The sequence below is a fragment of the Ranitomeya imitator genome, chromosome 1 (assembly GCF_032444005.1).
Source record: "Ranitomeya imitator isolate aRanImi1 chromosome 1, aRanImi1.pri, whole genome shotgun sequence".
NCBI classification, from domain to species: Eukaryota; Metazoa; Chordata; class Amphibia; order Anura; family Dendrobatidae; genus Ranitomeya; species Ranitomeya imitator.
The window spans coordinates 763,891,205-763,903,561 of NC_091282.1; positions in this window are offsets into that span (position 1 = coordinate 763,891,205).

Here is a 12,357-nt window from a genome sequence, read left to right on the forward strand (position 1 = left end):
AAAACCAAAACAAAAAAACGTTACCCCTTAACCCCTTTCTGACATCAGACGTCATCATAACCCGTCCATGTGCCCTAGATCTATTTTACCAGAGACGGATTATTACGTAATTTCAATCGTCCTTGCACACGAGAGGGGTGCGGGCGATCGCTGCCGAGTGTCAGCTGATTCGGACAGCTGATACTCTGCACTAAGTGTCAGGAGTGGTCACCCATTGCTCCCGGCACGTTAACCCCTGAAATTCTCAGATCAAATGTGATCGCAGCATTCCGGGAGCTGGCAGATTGCTGACAGCCCCTCTGCCTTTGGATCGGAGACGCCGCAGTGTGACTCAGGGTCCCGGTCATTGCCATGGTGACCCGATGTCCTCATGACGACATCCGGGTTACCAGAGCTAGGAAACATGCTGATCATCCGCAGTGCATGATCAGCAAGTCTCTCTGTCAGTGCAGCGCTGACAGTTTCTATAGCATGGAGATGCTGCTTCATCCCCATGCTATAGAAGCGATCAGCCTGCAAAAAATGACCCCCAAAGGAAGACAAAGTAAAAAAAAATTAAAAAAACAGTAAAACATTTTTTTCATAATTGTAAAAATGTTTAAAAAAAATAAAAAATGATGATAAAAAAATCAAAAGATATTGTATCCATAAATAAATATTTGTATGAAAAATATAAACAATAAAAGTACACATACTTGGCATTGCCATGTCCGCAATGACATGACCTATAAAACTGTCCCACTAGTTAACCTCTTTAGTGAACACCATAAAAAAGAAATAAAAAAACATGGTAAAAAATAATGCTTTATCATCATACCACTGAACAAAAAGTGGAATAAAACGCGATCGAAAAGACGGATATAAATAAACATGGTACCGCTGAAAACGACATCTTGTACCGCAAAAAACAAGCTTCCATACAGCTTCATTAGTGAGAAAATCAAAAAAGTTTTAGCTCTCAGAATAAAAATAATTATTTTTTCTATAAAATAGTTTTTGTGTAAAAGCGCTAAAACGTAAAAAATCTATAAATGAGGCATTGCTGTAATCATACTGGCCCAAAGAATAAAACTGCCTTATCAATTTTACCACATGAGGAACGGTATAACCCCCCCTCCAAAAAAAAAATCCTGAATTGCTGGTTTTTTGTTCATTGTACCTCCCATAAATCGCAATAGAAAGCGATCAAAAAATGTCATGTGCCCGAAAATGGTAGCAATAAAAATGTCAACTCGGCCTGCAAAAAATAAGACCTTACATTGACTTTGTGGGCCAAAATATGGAAAAGTTATAGCTCTAAATATGGTGATGCAAAAACAGTTTTTTGCAATAAAAAGCGTCTTTTAGTGTGACAGCAACCAACCATAAAAACCTGATATAAATCTGGTATCGCTGTAATTGCACCAACCCAAAGAATAAAATTGTCTAATCACTTATACCGCATGAGGAACGGCGTAAAAAATAATTAAAACCAATTCTTCAGCTGCTGCTGATTTTTTCATTCTGCCTCCCAAAGATGTCCGCTGGGGTCATGTTATGGCAGCTAATGTGGTACACACAAGGACACAGGACAGAGGTTGAGTCAACTTTAATCCATGTCAACTGGCTGCAAGTGTGATTTAGTTATTGCCAACACCTGTTAGTTGCCACAGGTAAGTTACAGGTGCTGTTAATTACACAAATTAGAGAAGCATCACATGATTTTTCGAACAGTGCCAATACTTTTGTCCACCCCCTTTTTATGTTTGGTGTGGAATTATATCCAATTTGGCTTTAGAACAATTCATTTTGTGTTTTTTCATTTAAGACAAATTAAATGAAGATAATAATAACAAAGAATTTGTGTTTGCAATCATTTTCAGGAAGAAAATTAGTATTATCTGACAGAATTGCAGGGGTGTCAATACTTTTGGCCACAACTGTACCAGGCTAATATACTGTCAGTGACCTGTGTGGAAGGATCTGTGAATAGGTCTAGCCAGTAGTGGTGATTTCGTATGGGATTCAAAGAGGTGATCATAATGGAGAAAGAGAAAGCTGTCCCAGGTGGTGTCTCGATTTTTTTCCTTTTATTCTGGTGTATTTCATATAAGTAGCTCTACAAGAAAAAGAGAAAACCATTAGTACTTCATATACATAATCCACAGGGCACTTTAAGAAGAGCCACTGCAGAGATCATCCATTGATACACAAAACCCAAAAGTATATCTATATAAATGATACTAAATCATAATCTCTATTCAGACCTTTGGGGCTTGGATCCAATTTGGGGTATGGATCCAATACTCCTTGCATTTTTTTAACATAAGGATCCTATTCCCTCCCCGACGGGGTCGTGGCACCTGTTCAATTACCTGATTTCTAAGTTGTGAGATACTATGGCCCTTGGAAATAAAATGGTTGGGGATTGGAAGAAGCAGGTTTTTGCATCTAATGGTTGATTTATGCTTAGAGATTCTATCTCGTACTGGCTGTGATGTCTCTCCCACGTACAGAAATCCACATGGGCATTTTATAAGGTAGACGACATACGAGGTGTCACATGTAAAATAATCCCTGATCTTGTAGTCCTTGCCCGATTATGGATGGTGAAACCTATCTCCCCTAAGGACATTACTACATTGTGCGCATTGTAGACACGGGAATGTTCCTGTCTTTGGTTTCTGTAGAAACCGTTGCCGTTGTATATGTGTCTTGGTCCCTATGTCTGCTTTTACAAGGGAATCCCTCAGATTGGGCGTTCGTTTAAAACACGGGAGAAGGGGTTGGTGGAATTCCGGGATATCTGGGTGGGCAGTTGCTAGTAAGTGCCAGTATTTCTGGATTGATTTGTGAACAATGTAAGAGAAGGGGTGAAAAGAGTGGACAAACGGTATGCGATTGGTGCCCCTGTTCTCAATTCTGGTTGTGGATGCCGCTGTCCTGGATTTCTTGAGTAGTGACGATTGATAGCCCCTCTCTAGAAATTTGGTAGACATCTCGCTAAGACGTCGCTCCCGAGGACCCTCATCCGAGACTATTCGTATTACTCGCTGATATTGGGATTTGGGAATGGAACGTTTGATTGATGGTGGGTGTAAACTGTTAAAATGCAGAAGGCTATTCCGGTCAGTAGTTTTAGTGTACAGGTCCGTAGATATGGTGCCCTCTTCATTTTTAATGACCATAGTTTCCAGGAAATTCATCCAATTTGGGTCATGAGATGTTGTGAATTTAATACCAGGCCATGTTGAATTGAGACAATCCAAAAAGGTTAGTAGGGACTCCAATGAGCCACCCCATATGCAAAAGATATCGTCGATATAGCGTTTCTAAAGTATAACGTTGTTCTGATGTTGAAAACTTTTATAGATGATGCTTTCCTCAAAATTGGTCAAATATATGAATTTGCATATGGCGGCGCTACATTGGAGCCCATGGCGGTTCCACGTGTTTGAAGGTGAAAATCATCCTGGAACAAGAAAAAGTTAGATGTAAGTATCAGAGAGAGAAGGTCCATACACAGATTGATTTGATCACTGTTCATTCCTGAGGCCGTAAGTAGGCGGTGAGCAGATTTGGTACCCTCTCGATGTGACATTGATGTGTAAAGGTCTTTCACATCAAAAGATACCAGGATTGCCTCCCTTGGGATTCTACCCAGCTCTTTAATGATTTTAAGAAACGCTCCTGTATCCAAGAGAAATGACTTAAGGTACCGTCACATTTAAGGTACCTTCACACTAAACGATATCGCTAGCGATCCGTGATGTTGCAGCGTCCTGGCTAGCGATATCGTTCAGTTTGACACGCAGCAGCGATCAGAATCCTGCTGTGATGTCGTTGGTCGGGGCTAGAAGGCCAGAACTTTATTTCGTCGCTGGATCTCCTGCTGACATTGCTGAATCGGCGTGTGTGACGCCGATTCAGTGATGTCTTCGCTGGTAACCAGGGTAAACATCGGGTTACTAAGCGCAGGGCCGTGCTTAGTAACCCGATGTTTACCCTGGTTACCATCCTAAAAGTAAAAAAACCAAACACTTCATACTTACCTTCCGCTGTCTGTCCTCCGGCGCTGTGCTTTCCTGCACTCACTGTGAGCACAGCGGCCGGGCTTTCCGGCCGCTGTGCTCACAGCCAGTACAGAGAAGCACAGCGCCGGGGACAGACAGCGGAAGGTAAGTATGAAGTGTTTGTTTTTTTTACTTTTAGGATGGTAACCAGGGTAAACATCGGGTTCCTCTCCAGCGACCAAACAGCGACGCTGCAGCGATCCGGATCGTTGTCTGGATCGCTGCAGCGTCGTTTAGTGTGACGGTACCTTTAGCGACGCTGCAGGGATCTAGACAACGACCCCGATCGCTGCAGCTTCGCTGTGTGGTGGCTGGAGAGCTGTCACACAGACAGCTCTCCAGCGACCAACTATGCGAAGTCCCCTGGTAACCAGGGAAAACATCGGGTTACTAAGCGCAGGGCCGCGCTTAGTAATCCAATGTTTACCCTGGTTACCAGTGCTAATGTAAAAAAAAACAAACAGTACATACTTACATTCTGGTGTCTGTCCCATGGCGCTGTGCTTTCCTGCACTGACTGTGAGCGCCGGCTGGCCGTAAAGCACAGCGGTGACATCACCGCTGTAATCTGCTTTACGGCTGGCCGGCGCTGACAGTGCAGGGAAGCAGAACGCCGAGGGACGCGACAGACACCGGAATGTAAGTATGAAGTGTTTGGTGTTTTTTACATTTACACTGGTAACCAGGGTAAACATCGGGTTACTAAGCGTGGCCCTGCGCTTAGTAACCCGATGTTTACCCTGGGTACCAGTGAAGACATCGCTGAATCGGCGTCACACATGCTGATTCAGCGATGTCTGCGGGAGATCCAGTGACGAAATAAAGTTCTGGACTTTCTGCTCCGACCAACGATGTCACAGCAGGATCCAGATCGCTGCTGCGTGTCAAACAGAACGATATCGCTAGCCAGGATGCTGCAACGTCACGGATCGCTAGCGATATCGTTGTGAAGTTGGTCAGTGTGAAGGTACCTTTAAGGCCCCGTCACACATAGCGACGCTAAAGCGATCCCGACAACGATACGACCTGTCAGGGATCGTTGCTGCGTCGCTATGTGGTCGCTGGTGAGATGTCAAACTGTAAGATCTCCCCAACGACGCAGCAGCGATGCGGCGACCTGTAGCGACCTGTACAACGATGTCACATGGCAGCTATTTCATGACGATTAACAGACCTCAATGAGGGACGTCCTGTCATGAGGTCGTTGGTAAGGTGTCAAACACAGCGATGTGTGCTACCGAGCGGGACCTCAATGATCAAAAAAAGGTCCAGGCCATTCCGACACGACCAGCGATCTCACAGCAGGGGCCTGGTCGCTGCTATGTGTCACACATAGCGAGATCGCTACTGAGGTCGCTGTTGCGTCACAAAACTTGTGACTCAGCAGCGATCTCGCTAGCGATCTCGCTATGTGTGACGGGGGCTTTAGTCGTCTGGATAAGTGGTGTCAATATTTTCTCTAGGTAAATCGACATAGGTGATAAGATCGACTCTGTGGAGGCCACAATGGGTCTACCCGGGGGATGTTCTAAGTTCTTATGTATTTTTGGTAGCGTATAAAATACTGGGATAATTGGATTATTATTAGTCAGAAACTCACAAGATTTTGGATCTACTACACCCAAACTGGATTTCCTTTGAAGGATATGTTCGATATGATGGCTTATATCACTGGAGGCGTCGTTTTGTAGTTTGAGGTATATGGAATTATCACTTAACTGCCTAGACACTTCTGACATATATTGACATTTGTCCATAACTACCAACGCGCCGCCTTTATCGGCTGGCTTGATAATAAGATTTTCATCCTCCTGGATGTTTTTTAATGCCTGTCTTTCTGCCGTCGAAAGATTAGATGGGTAAAATAATTGGCCATTTTCTATACCTTTCCTTAGGGTCTGAAATGATTTCTGTATGAAATCAATGAAGGTTTCCATGGCATGAGAAGCAAGAGGTGGACGGAAGTGACTTTTATTGCATAAACCCAGACTCTGAGAAGACAGAAGACTAGAGTTAGCGTTTATAGGTGGTAGGTTATTCCCAAAAACAGGTATCTTACAGAAATGTACTTTTAATCTTATCAAGTGAAAAAAACGTTGAATGTCCATTTCCATGTTGAACATTCGACATCTACAGTATGTGTAGGGCAGAAAGAAAGGCCCGTTTGTAATATATTGTACTCAGTAATACTGAGAGTTCTTGAAGAAATGTTGACTACCAATGGGTTAGTACCTGTGATCTGGTCACTCTAATTTGATCCTGGTTTCTTCTTGTGTCCATTTCCCGGTCTTGTCCTCTTCTTCTGTTGAAGCGTCTCTTTTGGAATAAAAAATGACCTGAAGTTGAGGGAAGGGGTCCTTTCTCTTATTCCGATCCCGACATGGAGTAGTCTGACGATGATTTGAAGCTTGATTTCATTGACGTTTGTCGTGAGGAGAAGTTGTCCTGCCTTCTATAGACTCGGATGGACTCGTAGTCCTCTGCATCTCTGCTGAATTTATTTAGTTTCCTGGTCTCTGTGTCCCGTCTGTGTCAATCAATGCGACCATGGATTTCTGATTTCAAGGAGCTTAGTTCTCCCGTCGTTCCAGTTGTCGCCAGTTGTGATTCTATGGTCTTGATCCATTCCGAGATGGTCTCTATGGCTTTTTGTATGTATTCAACCGTGAGCGTTATAAGGTCAAATGAGAAATTATTCAGTATCTGTTCATATATAACACAGAAGTCCGGTGTATCCCAAAATAGTGTGGGACGCAAAGGAACCCGGGATCCTTTGGACACTTAAGTATTCTGATAGTATAGCGCAATGTAATTCGATATTCGTAAAATGTCTCAATTCCCTTTCAAGGTCGCTGCCACGGATTTCCCATGGAGGGATTTTCAAAAAATCACTTGACAATTTAGATTGTGCTAATATTGCGGTTTCCTTTGCATTATAGGAGAATGTGGGGGTGGACATGACCAAATAGTGTGCTACACGTATGGGAAATACACGTATGTAAAGAAAACACCGTGAGCACTACTATAAGAGTTGCTAAGGTAGGTCCCCAAGCCATTCAATAGTATAATAAAACCTTGCACTCAACTTGGTGGTGTGACAATTTATTATTGTAATATGCTTAACAAACGTTTCGGTCACGTTTGACCTTCATCAGTGATTACAATAGTTAAAAAAGTAGAATGGTCAAGTTGTTTATTGCATGATACAAATTGAATCCAATAAATATCTTTCTAATGAAAAAATCATGGCATTTGGCAGGATTGATGGGGAATGAGGTCCAGGCTTATTGAGCCCTTCCTGCATCACTTATTTTGCATACTAGTAAAAGCCAATTACATAGTTACAAAGTGGACAAATCCTTTAATCACTTTACCCCCAAGGGTGGTCAATTTTTAAAATTCTGACCACTGCAATTAATGAGGTAATAACTCTGGAACGCTTCAACAGATCCCGGTGATTCTGAGTTTTTTTTGTGACATATTGTATTTCATGTAAAGAAAACACTGTGAGCACTACAATAAGAGGTGCTAAGGTAGGTCCCCCAGCCGTTCAATAGTATAATAAAACCTTGCACTCAATTTGGTGGTGTGATGATTTATTGTATTACACGTAACAAACGTTTCTGTCACTTTTGACCTTCATCAGTGACTACAGTAGTTAAAAAAGTGACATTCAAAGACAAAGAAACAAATAAACAACAAATGTATATACATAAATATTGTACATTCCTATGCAATTGCTATTGCAAGATCCACTATAAGTAAGTGTTCTCTTTATCCTCTTTTGAGTATCCCTTCCACAAAACGGGACATAGTAACTAACATCTCTTTTGCACAGATACTGAAAAACCAGGGATTATCCCTACTTACTTCCCTAATACACTAAATATAGTACGGTACGTTCAAAATAACTGCACAATCCCTATCTCAAGCTTTTCTTCCTTCTGAAAACTGAGCACTTATAACTATGTCTTGCTAGGTTATCATAGTGCCTGCATTTTACGTGCAAACAAAATTATTATCTACTATATAATTGTTTAAGGGTCACTTCCGTCTTTCTGTCTGTCCTTCTGTCTTTCCTTCTTTCTGTCACAGATATTCATTGGTCGCGGCCTCTGTCTGTCATGGAAATCCAAGTCGCTGATTGGTCGTGGCAAAACGCCCACGACTAGTGTTGAGCGATACTTTCCGATACCCAGAAGTATCGGTATCGGATTGGATCGGCCGATATCCAAAAAATATCGGATATCGCCGATACCGATACTCGATACCAATGCAAGTCAATGGGACCAAAATATCGGAATGTAAATAAGCCCTTTCTGTCCTTAAACATCCTGCTCTGGAGGGGGGAAGAGTGTGGGCGGTGCGTGGGCGGACACTGTGAGTGTCTGTGCGGGCCTGCCAGGGATGTGTACCTGCCTACCGGGGCTCTCTGGGTCTGTGCGGCATGTGGGGTGTCTGTGTACGGGCGGGTGTCTCTGCATACGGGCGGGGTGTCTCTGCAGCAGGCAGAGTGTCGCTGCGGCGGGTGGGGTCTCTGTGCGGCGGGAGTGGTCTCTGCGGCATGCAGAGTCTCTGCAGGGTGTGCGGGGTGTCTCTGTGGGGCGTGCGGGGTGTCTCTGTGGCATGCGGGGTGTCTCTGCGGCGTGCGGCGTGTCTCTGCGGCGTGCGGGGTGTCTCTGCGGAATGCGGGGTGTCTCTGTGCGGCATGCGGGGTGTCTCTGTGGCGTGCGGGGTCTCTGTGGGGTGTCTCTGTGCGGGGTCTCTGCGGCGTGCGGGGTGTCTCAGTGCGGGCATCGTCCGATGGGACTACAAGTCCCATCGGATGATGCCTACTACACTGACAGTGATTGACACATTAGCCAATGATGGGACAGTAGTAGTGTAATGTGTTGAATGAAAAAAAAAAATAAATAAAAAATCCTCCATACATACTCCATGTGTCAATTCCGGCACTTAGCCCCTCTCTTCCCACTCCCGTGTAGCAGTGGGATATGGGGTAATAAGGGGTTAATGTCACCTTGCTATTGTAAGGTGACATTAAGCTGGGTTAATAATGGAGAGGCGTCAATAAGACGCCTATCCATTATTAATCCAATAGTAAGAAAGGGTTAATAAAACACACACACATTCGGAAAAAAGTATTTTAATATTCTTCATTTAACCACGACTATCTCCCCTATAGAACAGTGACATCGGGTGATGTCACTGCTCTATAGGACCCTCATATGACACACTGACAGGAGACAATGGCTCCTGCAGTGCATCACTGAGGTTACTAAAGTTCAAAATCTTACTTTATGGCAATTGCTGCATGGGAAAATTTCTCATACAGCAATGCCATAAGTGAGGCTAGGGACTATTTTTTTACAGCGGCGGAGGAATCCCTTCCTCCCGTCATTGTGTTTCTAGGGCCCCTGGAGAGCGGTCGCAACAGCTGTGTCTGCCGTTCTCCATGGGAGATCGTCGTGGGACACTCGTGGATTTCTGCGGACAGGGAGTATATTGATTGTTTGTTTTTTTCACCTTTTTTACAGATGACACTGGCTTCGGGATCAAAATGACAAGTAATGGTGAGTATGAACTCTATGTTTAATGTACTGTATGTGATGTATGTAATGTATGAATGTACTGTATGGAGTATGTATGGAGTATTTTTTTTTTTCATTCAACACATTAGCCGGATGATGGGACTACTACTGTCCCATCATTGGCTAATGTGTCAATCACTGTCAGTGTAGTAGGCATCGTCCGATGGGACTTGTAGTCCCATCAGACGATGCCCGCACTGAGACACCCCGCACGCCGCAGAGACCCCGCACAGAGATACCCCGCAGAGACCCTGCACAGAGACACCCCGCATGCCGCAGAGACACCCCGCACACCGCAGAGACCCCGCACAGAGACACCCCATAGAGACCCCGCACAGAGACACCCCGCACGCCCCGCAGAGACACCCCGCACGCCCCACAGAGACACCCCGCATGCCCCACAGTGACACCCCGCATGCCCCACAGAGACCCCGCCTGCCGCACAGAGATCCCGCAGCGCTAATGGACCGCGTTATGCCACGGTGTACCGCACTCCATTAACACTGCTAATAATAATGTGTTGATGCTACCTATGCAGCCTCAATAGTAAAAAGATCTAATGTTAAAAATAATAAAAAAAATAAAAAATCATCATTTACTCACATTCCAGCGCCTTTCCCGCTACTTGCGACGCTTCGGTGACCGCTCCATGCAAATGGCAGGTTTCGGTGGCAAGGATGGTATGCGACAAGGACCTGCCATGACGTCACGGTCATGGGACCGCGACGTCATCACAGGTCATGCGCCCATACCAACCCTGGGACCGGAAGCTGTCGCGTGCACAGCACACAGGGCCAGGACTTCAACGGAGGGTGAGTAAATGTATATTTTTATTTTAAGTCTGTATACTACATGGTTCTGTACTGTATACTCCGTCACTGTGCAATATACTACGTGGCTGGGCAATATACTACGTGGCTGGGCAATATGCTACGTGGCTGGGCAATATACTACGTGGCAGAGCAATATACTACGTGGGCATGCATATTCTAGTATACCCGATGCGTTAGAATCGGGCCACCATCTAGTGACCAATAATTATGTATATACTTTTGTTGTTTATTTGTTTCTTTGTCTTTGAATGTCACTTTTTTAACTATTGTAGTCACTGATGAAGGTCAAACGTGACAGAAACATTTGTTACGCGTAATACAGTAAATCATCACACCACCAAATTGAGTGCAAGGTTTTATTATACTATTGAACGGCTGGGGGACCTACCTTAGCACCTCTTATAGTAGTGCTCACAGTGTTTTCTTTACATGAAATACAATATGTCACAAAAAAACTCAGAATCACCGGGATCTGTTGAAGCGTTCCAGAGTTATTACCTCATTAATTGCAGTGGTCAGAATTTTAAAAATTGACCCGGTCATTAACGTGCAAACCACCCTTGGGGGTAAAGTGATTAAAGGATTTGTCCACTTTGTAACTATGTAATTGGCTTTTACTAGTATGCAAAATAAGTGATGCAGGAAGGGCTCAATAAGCCTGGACCTCATTCCCCCATCAATCCCGCCAAATGCCATGATTTTTTCATTAGAAAGATATTTACGGGATTCAATTTGTATCATGCAATAAACAACTTGACCATTCTATCCCGTGGTGAAAAAAAAAGCCAGGAGTGGTACTTCGATTTTCTAAGTATAAATTGGTTTTCTATCCATGGCTACTTAAAGTACCAATGCAGGATTTTTTTTTCTTCGATTTCACAACCGGATAGATATCTGTAAAGTCGTGCAGAGAGATAATGGTAATGGAGCTGAGGTCCCAATGTGCTGTAGGGTGTGGGTGCATCACAACCACTTGTAGGCCACATGTCTCTGCTGCCTCAGGAGCCACCACACACAATGCATGGGACACCAGGTTCTTAGCAGTAGTCAAACATTTACTAAACAGTCCGAGTTCATCAGGTGGGCACACATGGGATAGGGCACTGCAATTCAGACTTTCTTTCTCATTAGTACAACTCCTCTTCAGACCTGCCACCCATTTATCCTGGACTACACCCAAGCCCACATCAGCCCCAGGAATTCGTTGTCCACTCCGGCCGTCCCCTGAGTCAAGCCACCTGTCCCTCATGTAATTCCATGTTCATTGACCTCGTTATGTCGGAAGATCAGGCCCGCTCCATGCTGCCTGGTCCAAGCCCTAGGCTCCAGATGTTACAGGAATGTCCATCGAGAAACTCTGTTTGGCCTCCCACTGCCTCCAATGGTTGGGCCATGCTTCCTCTAGCCACCCACCACACCTGAACTTGATCTTCACTATACACTTCACTAATTGACACTGAACTCCCCCCAAATCAGGAAATGCCCCCCTTTTATCAGCCTAGTGATCTTCTACTGGGCTAATCCTAACCTTAATAATTTTTAGATCTTATACGCTAAACCTATTATCCTTATTCTACATCTTATGCTATACTCACTTATGCATTAACACTTTACATACTGTACATCATCATAATACATTACATTAGACACACATTGCTTTTATATGTAAAAACCGTACAATGGTATTCACATGGCGCGTCTGTTGTCTTCAAAGGCGGGAACAGGGTAAGGCAGCCCACATGTAGTAGAATACATACCGGTCACCGTCTTCAGTTGCTGCACCATGTGACCAGAGTTATGGCCGGTCAGATTACTCCAGGGCATGCTGTGTGAAACCAAAATCTCTTCAGGACGAGACTTTCGTAACCTTACATTAATAGA